The 21622-nt window shown below is 39.9% G+C and overlaps 1 pseudogene; it reads right to left on the bottom strand.

Annotated features, from left to right (window-relative positions):
- Positions 1 to 8792: 8792 nt before the first annotated feature.
- On the bottom strand, positions 8793 to 21105 carry LOC137274714 (ankyrin repeat and KH domain-containing protein 1-like; annotated as a pseudogene).
- Positions 21106 to 21622: the final 517 nt, after the last annotated feature.

A 21622-nucleotide genomic window follows, 5' to 3' on the forward strand; every position in this document is an offset into this window, starting at 1 on the left:
ATGGATTTCACATTGATACGGAACACGATCGTACTGCACATCGCCTGTCTGTATAAAACAATAAGAAATAAGGTAAGATTTTAAAGGAAACATAATATGGATGACAACCTCTTGTATATTGTATGTCACAACGTTTATGGGCTATTCCTTGCCCCATTGTCACCCGTCAGATAATACAGGGATACTCTACAAAACGGATAGGTCACTCCCTTGCTTTCTTTACTATTTGTACTAATTAACTTGTGCCTCGTCATGCTCCAACGCTGACAGTGACCTGGCTCGCTCCCAGTGCAACTTCAGTTGTGTTTAACCAGGGAGACTAGATAGAGTATATACGCTGTAGATTATCCCTGGTTTAACAGAACATCGGTCAGTTTATTGCATCAGTCGGAATTTTACAGTGAGTGAATGAATTATACTAACAATCAAGAGCAAGAATTATGTGAATGAATGAACTAAATAAAGAAACAGAATAAGCGAAAGAAGTACATGTGAATGAATGAAAGAATAAATGATACACTGCGGCCTTCCCTCCCAAAACATGTTAAAGAACGCAAAAGTATCGCGAGAGCACGTGTTAACATCAGCTGTCCTTTTAAAAAATCTACTTTGAAACATTTCTGTTTACATTAATAATTAATTCAGATATCTTTTTGCACGTGGGGAATGGAATGAACATGAACAAAATGTTAACTGACACTGTCACACTGCCCTCAAAAATAAAGTGTAAAACTCCCACAAAGCTTTCTAAAATACCTTTCCAGTTTTGTCAAATAAAAAGATCAACAAGAAAGAAAGAAGTTATGGAACTATAACCCTCAAGCATCAATGGCGAATCAGATTAGATCGGCAATATGTCATATTTTTCTCACACCTCAAATACACCTTAACATTTTGTTTTAGATTATGAAATTATCACTATTGCTTGCAAACACATTTCACCCAATAGTATATTCCCCTCATATGAATTAAAGGTACATGTGAAAGATGTTTTTGAGGAAGTAACTAGGAATACTCAAACAACGGTGTAGAGCATTTCAATGGCGAAATGTCATATTTTTAACACACCTCAATTACACCCTAACAATTTTTTAAGTCATGAAACTGTCAACATTACTTGCAAATACCTTTCAACTAAAGATATGTTCTCCTAAAAATTAAACGAATGTGTGAAAGAAGTTTTTATCGGCACAATTTAGTCTATCAGTGAATCGAGAATAGAAGCCAGTGAGCTATAACTTACCGACTTGAAACTTTACTACAAATCTACTGTCCTAATACGGACACTAATACCAATTATTTGACTTAAACTGAAGTGACAAAATAGTTAACCTGTCTTCTACATGTTGGATTTCAGTTGTTACAACACTCAGCGAACTTAATCAGCTGTTGAAAATAAACCGGGCTCATAAATACTACGGTGCCACCATATTGGCTACACTGGTTACGTAACGACCCGAGACATACGGTCAGCGGCTTTTCGAGGAGTTTCTCCTCCCCCTCTATATAGGCTCCCTGGATGAAATGATACATGCAAGATACATCAAAACACTATATATGTATACTAAATTGTACTATAAGCTAGTGTTGCTTGTATATACAATACATTGAATAAGAAACATGTGATGAAAGAACGAAATGTACAGACAATGGGAATATTGTTTACACAAGGGGCCACACACCTACCCAAGATTCTGAAACGTTTGAGTATCCTTTGACAGTACCATGATTTCTGTACACATTACCTAAGGGATTAAAACTGAGGCCAAATCTTGAGGCCAAAATGTACCTCACACTCTCAGACTCATTATGTAAACGATTTTCTTTGCACCAGATGTAGTTAAGATACACAGCGTTTACTAACATGAACGCCGATTTACCAATATTCCATCAATATCACGACAAGGGGCACCAGAAATGGGCTTCACAACTGTACCTATGTGAACTGTCGAACCCGGTCTTTTGTGTGGAAAGCGACTGCTTTAACCACTAGACCACCCCGCTGCCCCGTATTCCCTCAGATTTCAGGATATGTTGTTTATAAGCCATGCATAATTATGTGAATCTAATGGCGTATAGTTGTAGGTCTTGGAATAGGGGTGGACGTCCTCAGTCCAATTGGATGACATTCAAAATTAAATGGCTAAGTGACCAAAATGATGTCCGATGCTATTCAATATTTTATCTCGGATACTTGGATACATACGTTCACCTAAGTTTTTTTTCCGGTGAACAGTTATTATTGTCCACTGAGAGTAGGTGAGTATGGTTGTAGCGACATTCAGCAACATCACGGTGGGCGACGCCAGAAATGGGCCTCACACATTGTACCCATGTGGGGAATCGAACCCGGGTCTTCGACATGACGAGCGAACGCTTTAACCACTAGGCTACTGAGAGGGTTGTAATACCACGTCTTTCAAATTATATTTAATCTGACCACATTTGACCGTAGTGTATATGCCCGTTCATATTAAAGGTTAGATTTGTCCAGCTGAAGAAATGATATAAATCCAGTTGTGGTCCACGTAGCAAAGGTACTTTTAGTACCCACAGTGATCTATACTCAGTTGTTGGTGGCCTATAGTCCATTATTTATTTGTATTGTGACAGATAGAAATTGTTTTATGGTTGCATGCTAGTTTTAAGACCCGTGAAGGTCCCGGGGTAGAACAGGCCTTCAGCAACCCATGCTTGCCATAAAAGGCGACTATGCTTGTCGTAAGAGGCGACTAACGGGATCGGGTCGTCAGGCTCGGTGACGGTTGACACATGTCATTGGTGCCCCATTTCGCAGATCGATGCTCATGTTGATGGTCACTGGATTTTCTGGTCCAGACTCGATTATTTACAGGCCGACGCCACACAGCTGGAATATTGCTGAGTGCGGCGTAAAACTAAACTCACTCACTAGTTTTAAGTGAAGTCTGTGATAGACTAGTTAGTTTACTTTTCTTTGCAGGCAGGTAAGTACGTTGAGTAAGTTTGTTTTCTCTCATTTGTAGATTCACAAATTTATAATTTTCACGCATAGTCGTCATGATATGGCTGACATGCTGGTGATATGACCTGCCACTCTCTCACTTACGCATGCACGCACGCGCACACCCCACCGACCCCACTCGGTGACTGACTGGAACAGCTGACTAGCCTCTACATGTGTTTATGATGGATATGTTCACCTGACATCATGGCTGTTTGATAGTTATTCATAAACACATGCTTAGTCATTGTAGTTCACAGTGTCTGTCACTGGATTGTCTACAGGCCTGATTGTTTACAGACCGCATCGTATATCTGTAATACTGCTGGGTACAGCTCACTCACTCACTCACTCACTCACTCACTCACTCACTCACCTTTCTGGTTTATCTTATCCAGATGCTTGGAATATTATTGTGGGTCATTTAAGAACATTCACTCATACAAACAAACAAACAAACAAACAAACAAACAAAAAACAGAAAACATTTATATCAATATATTACTTATCTAATATTTATACCATGACCCAATGAAATGCTGTGGACACGACTTAAATCAATAAAATGTTATGTTACAGAAATAGTGTCACCTGCACACAAAACTTTTGTATTCAAATCAAGTGAAAATAGACATGCATAATCATCTAATACATGTAGGTCACCAATAGTAGTGCACCATGCAACTGATATCATCCATGTGATACGCAGTCAAGGGCTATGGCAAAGTGGGTGAAACATGACAAACGTATAACCGGTTGTTGAAACAAACAATACAACATAATGTGAGAATAGAAAAACATTTCGTGACATTTTGTATATCACCAATAGTAATAACAGAACATATGTGATACACCACACAACTAATATATCTCATCCGTATGATACACAGTCATGGATTATGGCAAACTAAGTGAAAATGATCAACATATGACCTGTTGTTTAAACAAGCAATACTACACAATGTGAGAATAGACATACAACTTGTCATATATTGAACGTCACAAATAGTAACACCAGACAATATGTGATTCAGCACACGACTATGTCTTATCCACCTGAGTGAGTTAAGTTTTTAGGCCGCGCTCAGCATTATTCCAGCTATGTGGCAGCGTTCTGTAAATTATCGAGTCTGGGCGAGACAATCCAGTGATCAACCCACGCAAATGGGATACGATGACATGTGTCGACCAAGTCAGCGAGTCTGACCATCTGATACCGTTAGTCACCTCTTACAATAAGCATGGTATACTGAAGATCAATTCTAGCCAGGATCTTCACGGATGTCTCACCCATGTGATACACAATTGTAGACTATAGCAGACTTAAATGAGAAACCTACTAAACAATTCAATAACTGTAAAGTTAACAAATACTGTCAATGTATGTCAACATCGAATATGGTTTCAGCTTTAATGCAGTGAAATATACCTGACGCTGACTTCAATATGGTTAAAACTAAATAATATCACTGAATGAAGTTAAACCTCAAATGGTAAAATGGCTGAACATAATGACCATAGGTGTGAAACAGAACTACTCTGGTGAGAAAATCTAAGACATGATCCGAACTCCTTTAACGACAGGTGCTTTCAACATTGATACTTAAATAGTTTCAGCTTAAACACAGTGAACTAAACATAACGCTAACTTCAATACAGCTAAAACTAAATGATGCTATTACATTGTCAAAAGAGGTTTAACCTCAAACAGAAAAAAGACGTCTGCACATATGTATGATACAGAGTCACTGTGGAGGCCGATCCATGATCCGAACCTCCATAAAATGTAAATGTCAAAAGTGGGAGACTATTTCTCCTGAAGCATGTCAGTTCAGTGGCTTCTTTTCAATCAATCTAAATTCATAAGTTCAGATGTTTTTTTAAAAAAGTAAAACTACATAATCCAATATTATAGTCATGCCATGGGTGGTGATGACAGACCGGAAACCCTCGATGCAGCCGGGAATTTGCACGGTTCATTTGTGTTCAACATCAACTACGGTTCACTTCCAAAAGACAGACCTCGCATAAAACAGACTCAATGAGTACACTAAGTAGCTGTGCCATGCTGCCCACACCTACATCCTTTATGAGCTGACCCAGAGTCACTGCAGAGTAAAGTATCAACACACTCAGTGTTACGTTGAATAGATTTATAGAATCTAGTACCCTGAAATGATACTTCTACGTCAGAGTGGTACTTCTGTATATACAAAGAGACTATTCATGATACATGAGACTATTCTTTACCTTATGCTTTATCCATACTATATCATCCACTCTATTTTATCTGGCGTTAATATAAGAAGTCTCGGCATACAACATGTTAAGAGGGGTACATTTCTTTTCACAAACAAAAAAACATTAAATGAACATTTTCAGTGATGGTTAAATTTTCAAAGCCCCATATTTCAGCTCCTTATTCTAAGATTGCAATCACAAAAGCATCAAACAACTTCACTTGGCAGGTGATGGATAATTAAGAAATAAAATATTTAGCTTTTGATAACATGGAGTTCATACCTGTTAGAGGCTTCTCAAGAATGATCTTGTTGCTGACGCGAAGGTACATTTCTTACTTTATATGACACCCAGGTATTTATATCCATTAATATTTCCCTCGTGAGTATTTGAGATTTCAAATTTATGACTGTATTCCTTTCTCCATATATTATCAAAAGCGTTTTCGAAATCTATGAACGCACAAAATAATCTCACACGATAAGAGGTCGTATAACACTTAATAAACCTAATGTTGTCATTTGTATCTGGGCACATACCATTATTTTCAAGGGTGCAGCTTAATTAAGCCTTGTAGAACCAAACTTGAAATGTGTTGTTTTAAGAGTTCTGTCTTATGGGAAGATACCTCAACTACAACAACACAAATACTTATGAATTAACTGATTGTATGCAGGTCATGTACATTGTAATTAGTAACACACTATAATTTCATATACATCACATCACATCACCATTATCCATTATACATCACTACAACCAGTGTTTAAAACTCCCAAAATGTCAAGTCAGACATTCGGACTTGTACCTTGAAAATATTACCAGTCCGGATGCAAGCTTGTCTGTTCTATTTTCAACAATATAAAGAGGAAATAATCAGATTTCTGAATACTGTCTTTACTGCCTGTAATCTATATGGCCTGATTAATAAATCTGTTTCATTTTCTGCCTCATAGTCACAATCACGATCGGACAAATCTGAGTCATTGTCTGAGTCGGCAGTGCAATTGTTTTTTTCAGCAGTAGGAACCTCATCATTATCTGCAGCTAAATGCTGCTGAAACACAACAGCACTCTTCAAAGCTTTATTTTACCTGGGTAATAAGTCAGGTCTTCTGTGATGGTTTGGATTCCATCATTTTAAACACTGCTACAACACTACTACCATACACACCCAGATAAGTTATCCACTATAGCGCACTCTACTACAATATACGTAACCACCGCATCAGTTGTCCACTATACACTACAATCTCGTTGCAATATACACCACCAAGTGAATATAATCCATTATAGGTCACTAAAACGTCTCACTGTTGGAATTTTGACCACAGTGTGCAGATATTGTGTCCTACAGGATTTTGTCAGGTTGGGAATATGTACGGGTGGATACCCTCGGTGTATGTACCTCTCTAAAATGGCAATACTGCTATAACTACATTGACTTCCACTTATGCCTGAGTAACCTTCATCACTGTATCCATCACATCATTGTCTCTCAAAATTCTCTAAACTTAAGACATGGTGATCTTTCTTCAAAAATATCATTTTGCTTTCAACACAACCTTTTAAAAAGGGTTTGGCATGGTTTGTTTAACTGATAAGTATCTGTGATATAAATGGATCCAACTGACATCACCGAAATGTTCATAACATTGGTGACGATATGGATGAAATATTGCCAATGTGACGTTAAACATTAAGTCACTCACTCACTCATACTATTGATGTCACATGAACCGTAACAGATAAAATAGAAGAGCGGCATGTCGGAAACATTTTCGAACAGCTTTACATGTTTGACTACACATAACAAAATACACAAAATAAAAAAGATATGAAGTAGCACGAAAAGATGGTTGTAAATTATATGTTAATACTCAATGTACGATGTATGTAAATACTCAGTGTACTCAATGTAAGACACCTGTTAAAAAAGGTCAGCAACATGTTGACAGTATTTACCATGTTGACAGAATTCCACAAAACAACTGCAACACACACAATATAAATTTACAAATATCCAGTACATATTGTTTTCTGCTTGACAGTGTGCCCATGTCTACCCAGATATAACTACTTAAATCTAATAAACATGTTACAGAATGAACTGGTGGACACTAGAAGCTTAGAATTCACGGATACCAAGTCTTATATACATTATGTAAGCACAAAAGTTGGCACAAAATTCTGTCATTCTTGTACCTGACGTTGCCATATTGCACAAGCACATGCAGAAGGCTTCAAGGTATTTTCATTGTAAGATTTCATATTTATGATATTACTACAACACTGAGATCGCTCATTGTGATATCAATATTCCTTTCATTCTGACACCTAATGTCATCTACAATACAGAAGTACAAGTGTTGAAGTTGACTGATCTCATTCCAACGCTTAATGTCATCTACAATACAGAAGTGTTGAAGTTGACTGATCTCATTCCAACGCTTAATGTCATCTACAATACTGAAGTGTTGAAGTTGAGTGATCTCATTCCAACGCTTAATGTCATCTACAATACAGAAGGACATCAAAATTGATCTCATTCTGACACCTGGTGTCATCTACATTACAGAAAGTCAAGTGTTTAAGCTGACATCTCATTCCAACACTTAATGCCATCTACAATACAGAGGGGGAAGACGTCAAGATTACTTGGGCAGGGCATAAAGCTGAGTTATCATTAGTTTCTCTTAATAACATATCAGTCACAGAGTCCTGATCTCAGACCCAACTCTTCAGATGGACCATGACTCTTGATCAAACATCCATCAAGTACGTGACACCCATGTAACCCCAGTTACTCCATCCACAGTTCCTCCACGACTGACACATTTGACACATGTAATCATGTCACAATTGCGTAGATCGATACTCATGCTGTTGATTGGTTGATTGGCTGGTCCATTTTTGATTATTACCATTCTGCCGCCATATAACTGGAATATTACTGAGTGCGGTGTAGGACAAACCACCCAAACAATTTAAACCTATTATCCACGCACAAGTGCACGTTTAAGGTGCTGGCATTTTCCCCTCAATCATTGGATCTCAGTCTCAATGGCACTTCATATATCTATCTCAACTCATGAAACGACTTTTTCATCCTAACGAGGTACCCATTCACTGCTGGGTCGACTGGGACACATAGTCACAGTATCTAATCCAAGTTTTCTGCTCGTTGCCGTACCAGCAACTAAATATTTGCACGTGTTCATGTGGCCACCATCATATAACAACGGAACCATGGGTTCTCTTTAGTGGACAGGGTTGTTTACTGCACACTTGGGGTTATGACAACACGGAAAGAGTGTGCACGCAAAGTTGACTCCAAAGCTTTCACACCCGGTCACAGGTGGCATCGATCACGGCACCTCATGCTCACTAGATCTCTAGCCTGGTGCTTTATCTAGCTTGCCCACCCTGTACATGGTATCTCTATTTAAATATTGTCCTCATTTTCAAACGTTTAATGTTAAGTATAGCAGAAACGTATTACTATGTTACAACAGAAAGTTCGACACCTTGTTATTCCCAAAGGAAATCAAATAAAATGACATTCAATTTAATTCCATTCTCTTTGATAAAAGACCACATCTTCTCCTCCTTCACACACAATAAGAGAATATATCGCAAAGTCTCCTCTTTGTAGTACCATCATGGCCGCTGTTTGATTAGCGATTCCTCCTCGTCTGTTGATATCACAGCTTTTCCTAGACAAGATGTCTTTCACTATAGATATGTTACCTCCCTCACAAGCCAGCATCAGACAGTCTCTATTCTTTTTGTCTGTAATTGTAAGGTCTGCACCCTCAGACACGAGGACATGATAAATGTCATGTGTCCTTTTTCTGCTGCCATCATGGTGGGCGTTTGTTCATGTAGTCCTCCGCGTCTGTTGATGTCACAGGTTTTTCTGGAGATGAGATCTTTCACTATACGTATGTTACCTCCCTCACAAGCCAACATCAGACAGTCTCTGTTCTTTTTGTCTGTAATTGTAAGGTCGGCACCCTCAGACAAAAGGAATTGATAAATGTCATAGTTTCCATTTTTTGCTGCCATCATGACGGATGTTTGATCATACCGTTCTCCGCGTCTGTTGATCTCACAGGTTTTCCTTGACAAAAGATCTTTGACTATCAATATGTTACCTCCCTTACATGCCAGCATCATACAGTCTCTGTCCCTTTTGTCTGTGAGGGTCAGATCTGCACCCTCAGACACGAGGACATGATAAATGTCATAGTGTCCTCTTTCTGCTGCCATCATGACGGGTGTTTGTTTATCCAACGTTCTTTGTCTGTTGATGTCAAATGTTTTCCTTGAGATGAGATCTCTCACTATAGATTTATTACCTCCCTCATAAGCCAACACCAGACAGTCTCTGTTCTTTATGTCTGTAAGGGTCAGGTCTGCACCCTCAGACACGAGGAGATGATAAATGTCACGCCCTCCGCGTCCGTTGATGTCACAGGTTTTCCTTGACAAAAGATCTTTGACTATCAATATGTTACCTCCCTTACATGCCAGCATCAGACAGTCTCTGTCCGTTTTGTCTGTGAGGGTCAGGTCTGCACCCTCACTCACGAAGACATGATAAATGTCATACTGTCCTTCCTCCGCTACCATCATGACGGGTGTTTGCTTATCCACCGCCCTCTGTCTGTTGATGTCACATATTCTCCTAGACAAGACATCTTTGACTACAGACATATCACCTCCCTTACATGCCAGCATCAGACAGTCTCTGTCCCTCTCGTCTGTGAGGTTCAGGTTTGCACCCTCAGACACGAGGAGATGATAAATGTCATGGTTTCCATTTTTTGCTGCCATCATGATGGGTGTTTCTTCATACCGTCCTCCACGTCTGTTGATATCACATATTTTCCTTGAGATGAGATCTTTCACTATAGATATGTTGCCTCCCTCACATGCCAACATCAGACAGTCTCTATTTTCATCATCTGCAAGGGTCAGATCTGCACCCTCAGACACAAGGAGATGATAAATGTCATAGATTCCTCTTTCTACTGCCATCATGACGGGTGTTTGTACATACCACCCTCCGCGTCTGTTGATGTTACAGGTTTCCCTTGACAAGAGATCCTTCACTATAGATTTGTTACCTCCCTTACAGGCCAACATCAGACAGTCTCTGTTATCATCATCTGTAAGGGTCAGGTCTGCACCCTCAGACACAAGGAGATGATAAACGTAATACTTTCCTTCTTCCACTGCCAACATGACGGGTGTTTGTTTGTCCGAGCCTCCCCTTCTGTTGATCTCACAGGTTTTCCTTGAGATGAGATCTTTCACTATAGATACGTTACCGCCCCTACAGGCCAACATCAGACAGTCTCTATTCTCATCATCTGTAAGGGTCAGATCTGCGTCCTCAGACACGAGGAGATGATAAATATCATAGTTTCCTCTTTCTGCTGCCATCATGACGGGTGTGTGCTTATCCAGCGCTCTCTGTCTATTGATGTTACATGTTTTCTTTGACAAGAGATCTTTGACTATAGATTTGTTACCTCCTTCATAAGCCAACATCAGACAATCTCTTTTCTCGCCGTCTGTAAGGGTTAGGTCTGCACCCTCAGACACAAGGAATTGATAAATATCATAGTTTCCTTCTCTTGCTGCCGTCATGACGGGTGTTTGCTTATCCAGCGCTCTCTGTCTGTTCATGTCACATGTTTTCCTTGAGATGAGATCTCTCACTATAGATTTGTTACCTCCCTCACAAGCCAACATCAGACAGTCTCTGTTCTTTATGTCTGTAAGAGTCAGGTCTGCACTCTCAGACACGAGGAGATGATAAATGTCATGGTTTCCATTTTTTGTTGCCATCATGACGGGTGTTTCTTCATACCGTCCTCCTCTTCTGTTGATGTCACATGTTTTCCTTGAGATGAGATCTTTCACTATAGATTTGTTACCTCCCTTACATGCCAACATCAGACAGTCTCTGTTCTTTATGTCTGTGAGGGTCAGGTCTGCACCCTCAGACACGAGGAGATGATAAATGTCATGGTTTCCATTTTTTGCTGCCATCATGATGGGTGTTTCTTCATACCGTCCTCCTCTTCTGTTGATGTCACATGTTTTCCTTGAGATGAGATCTTTCACTATAGATATGTTACTGCCCTTACAGGCCAACTCAGTCTCTATTCTCATCATCTGTGAGGGTCAGATCTGCACCCTCAGACACAAGGAGATGGTAAACGTTATGCTTTCCTTCTTCCACTGCCATCATGATGGGTGTTTGTTCCTCCAAGCCTCCCCGTCTGTTGATGTCAAATGTTTTCTTTGACAAAAGATCTTTCACTATAGATATGTTACCTCCCTTACAGGCCAACATCAGACAGTCTCTGTTCTCATCATCTGTAAGGGTCAGATCTGCACACTCAGACACAAGGAGATGATAAATGTAATACTTTCCTTCTTTTGCTGCCATCATGACGGGTGTTTGTTTGTCCGAGCCTCCCCTTCTGTTGATGTCAAATGTTTTCCTTAACAAAAGATCTTTCACTATAGATATGTTACCTCCCTTACATGCCAACATCAGACAGTCTCTATTCTCATCATCTGTGAGGGTCAGATCTGCACCCTCAGACACAAGGAGATGGTAAACGTTATGCTTTCCTTCTTCCACTGCCATCATGATGGGTGTTTGTTCCTCCAAGCCTCCCCGTCTGTTGATGTCAAATGTTTTCTTTGACAAAAGATCTTTCACTATAGATATGTTACCTCCCTTACAGGCCAACATCAGACAGTCTCTGTTCTCATCATCTGTAAGGGTCAGATCTGCACACTCAGACACAAGGAGATGATAAATGTAATACTTTCCTTCTTTTGCTGCCATCATGACGGGTGTTTGTTTGTCCGAGCCTCCCCTTCTGTTGATGTCAAATGTTTTCCTTAACAAAAGATCTTTCACTATAGATATGTTACCTCCCTTACATGCCAACATCAGACAGTCTCTATTCTCATCATCTGTGAGAGTCAGATCTGCACCCTCAGACACAAGGAGATGGTAAACGTTATGCTTTCCTTCTTCCACTGCCATCATGATGGGTGTTTGTTCCTCCAAGCCTCCCCGTCTGTTGATGTCAAATGTTTTCTTTGACAAAAGATCTTTCACTATAGATATGTTACCTCCCTTACAGGCCAGCATCAGACAGTCTCTGTCCCTCTCGTCTGTGAGGGTCAGGTTCGCACGCTCAGACACGAGGAGATGATAAATGTCATGGTTTCCATTTTTTGCTGCCATCATGATGGGTGTTTCTTCATACCGTCCTCCACGTCTGTTGATATCACATATTTTCTTTGAGATGAGATCTTTCACTAAAGATATGTTACCTCCCTCACATGCCAGCATCAGACAGTCTCTGTTCTCATCATCTGTGAGGGTCAAATCTGCACCCTCAGACACAAGGCGATCATAAACGTTCACTATAGATTTGTTACCTCCTTTACAAACCATCACCAAACAGTCTCTGTTCGTTTTGTCTGTAAGGGTCAGATCTGCACCCTCAGACACGAGGAGATGATAAATGTCATAGCGTCCTTCTTTGGCTGCCATCATGACAGGTGTTTGTTCATATCGTCCTCCCCGTCTGTTGATGTCACAGGTGTCCTCTGAGATGAGATCTTTCACTATAGATATGTTACCTCCCTTACATGCCAACATCAGACAGTCTCTATTGCTGTTATCAATAAGGGTCAGATCTGCACCCTCAGACACAAGGCGATCATAGACTTCATTGTGTCCTCCTTTGGCTGCCATCATGACTGGTGTTTGCATGGTCTGTATTTCCCGTTTGTTCACATCATACATTTTCAGTGACGTCAAAAAGTCTACAGTTGATAACTTGCCTTCTTTACTCGACAAATGCAAACAATTTGTTCCGACTGAGTTGGTAAATGTTATTTGGGCCCCTTCTTGTTTCAGGAACTTCAGAAGATCAAGCTGACCTCCTTTAGCACAAAGCATTGCAGGTGTCAAATGCTTATGATTCAACAATTCTATCAAATCAGGACACATTTCAACCACTTTGCTTGTCAACACCATACTTCCGGATTTACAGGCATAATGCAAACATGTGTTTCCAGTCCAGTCTCTAACTGATATATTAGCACCTTTTTGACTGAGAAATTCAAACACATTTGAATGCCCTGACTTGGTAGCCATAATGAGCAGTGTTTCCCCAGCTCTGGAATATTCAACATTGAATCTTCCATGTTGACACAACTTATTAACAAGCCGTTTAAGGTTTTCCAGTTTGCCATGTCTAACACAGGCTACCACACAATCATAAAGATCTAATATGGTGTCATCCAATCTTCCAAAAACATCAAATGACTTAGAGAACAGACTGTAACTCTCAGACAGAGAGGTCAAATACATAAACCATTCACCACTGTCTCTATCCTTTTGTTGGACAATTTCAACGATGTTATCATTAAGCTCTGTCCAAAAAGAGGAGGCAATCTCCTCATCACTCAGAACTGGATGTTTCACTGTCCAAATGAAGCATCTTTGTTTCACACCTTCAACCAGTCTATGTGCTACTACTTTGTGTAGTTGTGGAGTGATGTAGATCATGTTTGTGACATCATCAACCTCTGATGATTTTTGGGAACTCTTAGCTAGTCTCACTCTTTTATACATGAATTTCAGGGAGCAGTGTTCCAGCAGCAACACCGTTTTGAACTCTCCTACAGCACAGGCTGCAGCATCGTATATGGCAGGATGGGAGAAAGATGCCATGTGATCCTCCACTGTACAGTAGATCCCAGTAAAGTTGTTGATCTCCTTGGCAATCCCGGTTTTTGTACAACCGGGAACCACTTCCTTCACAGCTTCAAACATGGCATGTCTAGCTTCCCTTGACTGGAAAGAAACAAGGTTCAAGCTTCCATCACAAAGGATGAGGAGGAGGATGGCTGCTGATCTGTTGGTCTCTTCTTGGACAATACTGTCAAGGTCACCTCTCAAATAGGTCAGTGGATGGTTGAAGAAGTTCCTGTTGTGCATCTCGAACTTTGCATTGGTAAAAAAAAGTTTGCTGATAAGAGGAAATCCAAATATGTTGTGCTTTGAATCAGTAATGGCATACATGTCCTTTTCAGACATATCACTTGTGGGATGTTTGGTCTTGTATGAACATAACATGCATATCTTTTCTTCCTTTGTGAGATGATGTTCCGTCATATCAACAGTAGCTTCTGTTTTAAGTAGACCCACTTTGTACTGATGTAGTCTTGAGTAACCCTCCTTCCAGTTGTATGTTCTAGATGTGAAAACAAGCCTCAGTTTGTAGACAGGGATTTCCTCTTTGGATTTCTTATTTTCTTTGGATCTCCCATCAGATTTGGAATGTTTATCTTGTTTCTTATTAGAATTCCTCTCTATTTCAGCAGCAATTTTAGCGAGATCATCAGCTAAGGCGCTGAGCAACTTACGGACCGCTTCCAAATTTGAAATGAATGATACAGAGCCAAAAACATCATCAAAAACAACCAGCATGTGCGAGTGACGTTTAAAAATGGTATCAACATCAAATTTTTCAATGTCTTCTACAAAAACTGTTTCATATCCCTTTCGATTATATGTCTCACAGATCATCAGTGCAATGCTGGTCTTCCCATCTCCTGGAGCCCCACAGATGCTAACATGGGTATGATGCTCAAGGAGCTGTTTGGCTATCTGGAGGGCACGGATGTCCACAAAATACTCCTTCAGGTATTCAACCTTTTGGCAGTAGCGTTCTGTGGAGAAATGGGAAATCACATTGATTGAGTAAATGTATACTTAGTTTGTAAATAGCCAAATCTGGACGAAGGATACATCATTCCAGTCAGAAAGATGATGATTAAGCAAGGAAGCATTTAAATGAAATACCAGGCATATTTTTACCGTCTGACTCTAATTCCGTTTAATAGAAAAAAATATGTAACATGTGCCATGTAATTTTGATCATAATAATCTCTAAGAACCCAGAAAGGATAAACAATGTTGACCAAACTACACATGAGCATTAATAAAGCACCCATTTTCATGCTATAGGATTATGTTGAGCACAACACACTGGTCATTCATGACATGGAAACCAAACACATGGTTATAATTTCAATAACTGAACCATCTAAATTGTCAATCCATCAGCTACCAACACTGTTGCTACTTTCGATTGTAATTTATTGACAGTCATATGGGGCCACTAAAAACGTTATCAATAATCATTCCAAAACTATGGTCACACATTGTCTGTGGTCTAACGTACTCAATGTTCTCAAGAAAACGTCAAATGTTCTGTCCTAAGCCTGTAGATTTTGGGCAGGTGGATCCCCTACTTGAACTTGACGTCCCAGATGGTCCCATAAATGCTCAACTGGGTTGAGATCTGGGCTTCTCGCAGGCCATGGTAAACTGTCAACTGTGTTGTTCTGCAAGTATGCGATAACAGCTCTGGAACGATGGGGCCTAGCATTATTGCCCATAAATACTGGCCGACTGGAGAGGGGTGGTTATCAAAATGCGGGACAACAACAGCTTCCAGTACTTCCTATTGGTATCTCTGACCATTGAGTGTCCCTTGAATGGTGATAAGATACAGTCATAGGAGATACATCCCCACACCATTACAGAGCCACCACCAAATGGTTCAGCTGCATGAATCATCCACTGTGGATAAACCTGCGTCTCACTAGGCGAACACGGGCACGGCCATTATAGGGAGTGGTCTTTCTCGGCCTTCCTTATCCTTGCTTGACGTAACCAGTGGCTGCCTTACAAGGCGACTAATGACAGTGTGATTGATGTTCAATCTGGACCCAATGTTGCAACAGGACAAAACAGCTTCATCCATACCAATAATATGCCATCTAGTATTCTCAGAAGACCTAAGCCTTGGTATGTCCTAAAAAGTTCAATTTCAGCACTGTTCACTTATTGATCCGTCGATAAGAAAGCAATGAGAATCCTTCATTTCACCTTTTTATACCCCTCAGTCGCTTGTACCATGACAGAACTTTGGCATAAAGCATCCATTTGAGTCAGCACGTGAATTTCATGCTAACTGCATGTGTATTTAGATGTAACTGGTTGGCATCTCTGATCCTTTTTGTTACAACTGACAATTATTTGTGGTGGTGCTTAATTAATGCACATGTGTACATTTGAAATATTGAAATTCTTTGCATACCAGGTGCGGTCAAGGTAACTAAGAATATTCTTCAATAATCCAACCTGTAAATCCCCTGACCATATCATACCAAACAATGTGTAGCTGGTACTAGTTATGTAAATAGTAACTGTCAAAATCAGTCTAGGCTTGCTTTTTTATTTATTTTAGTGTTATTATTATGTTTTACAGATTGAGATAGAAATGTAGCAGAGAGAGTTCGGTTGATCCTGCCACAGTCAGGCTGGTAAAGCTCATCATGGTAACCCTCCTCCCGATTGAGCAGAAAACTCAAAGGATTTAAAGACAGACAAAAAAGCAAAGGACTGAAGGAGTCCGAAAATTCCCCTTCTGATTGGAATAGATTCCAAAGTCTACACCTGCCCTTGTGAGTGCATCCCAAGTTGAGTCGACCAGCAACTCAGGAAAGACTTGAGTAAATCAAGTAGTCGCTCAGGGAGGTCAATACACTGAAGAGACTTCAAAATCAATTCGTGAGGGACAGAGTCAAATGCCTTTTTGTATTCAATCCAGGACATGCAGAAGTTGCAGTGATACATTTTGGCCTCTTACAAAATCATTTTCTGTGCAAGAAGTTGATCATTGTACCCCCAACATCCCTTTCTCGCCTCCTTCTGCTCTCCATAAATTATGTCATTGGAGGAGCAGTAGGATGACACGAGGTTCGTCAAACACCCTGTGATTTGTATTGAGTATTTAAACATGTGATAGGGCGGAAGTTTTTGGGATCAGTCAAGTCTCCTTTCTTCGGGAGAAATATTGTGCGACCTTTACAGAACCATGGAGGAACATCACCTGTGTCCAAAAGAGAATTGAAACAATGAAGAAGTGGTGCTTGGACACATGGAAACATTCTCCAATACCGGTTTTGAATGCCATCAGGCCCTGTAGCTGTATTAGATTTGGACTTCTTTATAACAGTCTTCAGGCAGTCTGGTGAGATGTAAGAGACAAACGACCTAGTTACTTTCTCATGCATTGCATGGTCATAATCACCGACCCATGGTGCCTCCAGGTTACAGTTGACAGGTACAGACCACAACTGTTTCCAGAACCTTTCATAGGCAGCCATGGGAGGCCGTTTATCATGCTCATCAACACCACTTGTCTTGAGTGGCCTGTAAAATTGCTTTTCATTATTTCTAAATAGTTTATTTTGTTTGATAAATTTGTTTCTCTTTTCCCATTGTTTCTTTCTTTCAGTCCAAACTTTTAATTTTGCCTTTAGGGAATCAACAATTTGGAGCAGTACCTTTTCTTTTGTTGTTTTGTACTGTAATTTTAATTTTCTCCAGATTGCCTTTTGTCGTTTAGACATGGGATTCCCTGATGATCATAATTTCAGGCACGGCTCTATCCAGGAAATATATTTTCTAATTTCCGTTAATTTTACTTGAAATCGGTTTTTTCTTGGTTTATTGTTCTTAGTATTGGGAGATTTTTCTTTGGAAACTGTGTGAAGTTCCTCCAAAGTTCGAGCGGCAGCATAGACACAACAATTTACTTCATGTAATGAACAGTCCGCAGGGAGTTTTAGAGAGATAATTTCATTAAGTAAATCATTTTCATTTTTGGGAAAAGATACATTTAGTTGTTTAACTGGCCTCCGTTTCTCTAAAGGTAAATCATCTCTACAGTGAGGTGCAATTATGGCAGCGGTTGGTTTCATGGTTAATAGCCTTCTCCATGACAAGTGCATAAATGTATAGAGGTCCTGTAGTCTCTAGTGGGAACTTGTGGTTCACGGTGCCAAAACACCAAGCAGATCATCTTTGGTGACCTTAAGTAACGTTTGACATCCTGCACTGTAATCTGTTTCTTTGAGGGTCACTACTTTAAGAGGACATGAAGCCATAGCCATAGTCTATCCCTTCATCTTACGGTCAAACACTTAATCATACAGAAGTGAGGGGAACTTGTCTATGACCTGTGCTGTAAGGATCATGTTGGATTGTGAACGCGTGAGATAGGATCATTCATGAACATGAAGTGAAGCAAGCGAAATAGTTGGCTTTCTCTGTTGAGGTTCACTATGGACAAGAATGTATGTCCATGACATGAGCATGAATCTGACAGAAGTTCCCATTGCGCTTGAAAAGTTGTTGATGTTCTGTCAAATTAGATATGTGATACCAACACTGGTGATCATATCACAATTGACTTTCACTTGGGGATTCTTTATATGTGTTTCTGCTGGGTTGAAGGCCAAGAGGTCACGGGTCAGGGACACCTTCGCTGGGTAAACCATGATGTCATTAAATTCCATGAAGGGAATGAAGGCGAAAATATCAACATTTAGGTCCTCAACAAGTAGGCCTCTAAACATGAATTCTGTGTCATCTCTGACAACTGTAAACCAAGCATCACCCCTGACTTTAAGTGGGGAGATTCCATCAGGCATTTGTATTTGGAGCTGTGCTTAGAATTGGTAATAAATGAGTCACACACTTTGGGGTAATGGAATTGCGAAGTCAAAACGGACTGGTCTGTTTAAGGTCGGACCTTTTGTCAAATTGTAAGGGAGAAGAACTCAGAACTTTCACCTCCTCTGAAGAATAGACTTGACTTCACTTAGAAGAGACCTCAAGAGGTTTAGGATATTTCGGGTTTAAAGGAAGCAAGAGTATGGGATCTCAAGTCATTGCCGTATCAGTGCTCCTTTAGGCGAGGCTGATCCCTAAGAACGATTAGTGAGAACAATGTAAATTTGTGTTGATGGGGACATTTCCTCATCCTCCATCCCCACCTCCCATCCCACGAGCAAGTGCACATCCTAGATAATAATCGGCAGCAAGATCGCAAAAGTCGAACGTGAACCAGAAGATCAGCAAAGGCATCATCCAGAGACCAGAAGATGTAGGCAATCGACTGGTCAAATGGGAGAATCAGTTCTCCTTAATCAGTAATTCTATGATGCACCTGATTGGAGGTGCTCTGGTAAAGCACATTTGAGATGGTCCACAATATGGGTAGGCATGACTGCTGGAGTCAGTGTTCTATCACGAGATATCATGGGCAAACATTTGGGTAAACACACTAACCTCTAGATTGTTTCCATGGTTCTCTAAATACACCCTGCTGGATTACCACATTTACCATTTTACTGATCAAACATCAACTCTAGTACAATCAAACTCTAATACCATAACTACATGGAAAATAGGGGTAAAAGGTTGGGAGGATTTCTCCTTCCCCGTGTATTCTAAGCTATGATGCATAGTATTTTTGGTCCGTTCATATGACTACATTATCCTTAGTTTATTCGTATAGTGACACCAATTTTCTAGATCACGTGAATATTCCAGGTGGCGTCTCACCATGTGACAGACATCCTTTCCTGTCTTGTTCCCCAATGGAGACGGAACAATTGGAGGCATTGATCAAGTCCACCTGACACACTGGACCACCTGCAAGTGGAGATAAACCAATGGGCTCATTACTGGCAGTTAAGGTGGCAATGTAGGTGTCAAAACCCATCTTTAACCAAAAACAATCAGCTGAGTAGCAAAATACTGTAATTATATGAATGGATTACAAAAAATCGGTGATGACACCAGGTGTTTGCAAAAAGGTAAGCCTGTCCTATACCTGCAACACTGTAACACCGATAACTCACACAATTCGTTTACAGAATAACAGTTTGCTGTCGGGTAACTAACCTTACACAGTAGTATGGGTTTCCATCAAGCTATTCACAGCTGACACGAATGCACAGTTTTTCATTTGAAGATGCGAATCAGCCTTGATGCAAAGTTACTCTTTGCAAGTTTCATAATCAAAAAATGGAGATAAAGCTAATGTTCATAGAAGTACATCCACAGAGCCATCTTTGATTTCAGCAATTTACAAAGACACTGCTGTTTGGGGCAAGCATATACCGTTTCAGCTTTATATGATATTAAAGTTTCAAAGATTTAAATACAAAGTACAGTTACAGTCATAAAAAAGGCTATTTACAAACAAGGTTTTAGCTCCATGAAACATAACTAACCCCAAAATATCGTATCATTTACTCAAAGAATAATAGATACGTATTTCCAGCCTTGTTCGAAATCAATAATTCTATCAACAAAATGTTGATTTAAATATTCAATGGCAATCGAATATACGATTTGAGGAATTTTAAATACATTTTTATGTACAAATATATGTCCGAGAAATTATATAAAGAAACGTTTCCAAATAAAAGGGCATTGGCAGTCAAGATCTAGACCCGACAGGGTAGTGGTCGCCCACCAGTAACGACCCCACGACAAAATGAGACAACAACCGTTACAGCCTGCACCATGCATTACTCACTTTTCTTTTTACCACTTACTTATAACTCTAAACAAGCAACTTTAAACTCCCCAAACCTAGCAGTTTATAAACTGCTTTCCAACCACAAATTTGTAAAAGACGAAATACCAACTATTTCAATGATATTTTAGCGTAACACAACACACCAATTAAACTAAGTAACGTGTTAAGAAAATGAATTCAACCATGTTTTCAAGTTACATGACTACATTTATTGGTAAAGCTCACTGTAAAGGTGCTGTGTTGCGGATACGGAAGTAGGTTGTCCCCCTTGTCCGTTCCTTCTCGGTACTGCAGCTGCTTCCTCAGAGAGCCATCTGGTCATCTGATGTGAGTCCTGATTTCCCTCCATGACTCACTTTTCTGAAAGCATGTCACGGTCACGAAGAAACAATTAGCCAGTGTCAGGATAGTACAAATAAAAGTAACCATGTTTCACAGCAGACTCAATGACCGTTGACAGAAATACTATCTTATGCTGAGTTTTCACACACTTTGATAGAAATATGTCCAGCACAAGACCAATTCTAAACTGGAATATACTATTTGAAATTACAAATGCGTTTATACTTTGTGCGAAGGGGCTATTAGTCTAACAGTTACATTTGCTGGTAAGGTTTGTTTGGTAACATATACATTTACGTGTGTGCCTCAGAAACTGACAAGGAAATAATCCATAACGATCCTTGACAAAACCTAAATATTCAAGCACGCGCAATTACAAAATATCGGGTAATTTTCTATTCAAAGTTAAGACTGATTGGAAAATTGCTTCAGTTATATATCAATTAAACAGGATTGTTGGAGTTGTGCAGATATCGATGCACAATACACAATAATACATCATCAAATTTGACACACTAATGATTTGGATGATCGT

The sequence above is a fragment of the Haliotis asinina genome, chromosome 2, assembly GCF_037392515.1.
Source record: "Haliotis asinina isolate JCU_RB_2024 chromosome 2, JCU_Hal_asi_v2, whole genome shotgun sequence".
Lineage (NCBI taxonomy): Eukaryota > Metazoa > Mollusca > Gastropoda > Lepetellida > Haliotidae > Haliotis > Haliotis asinina.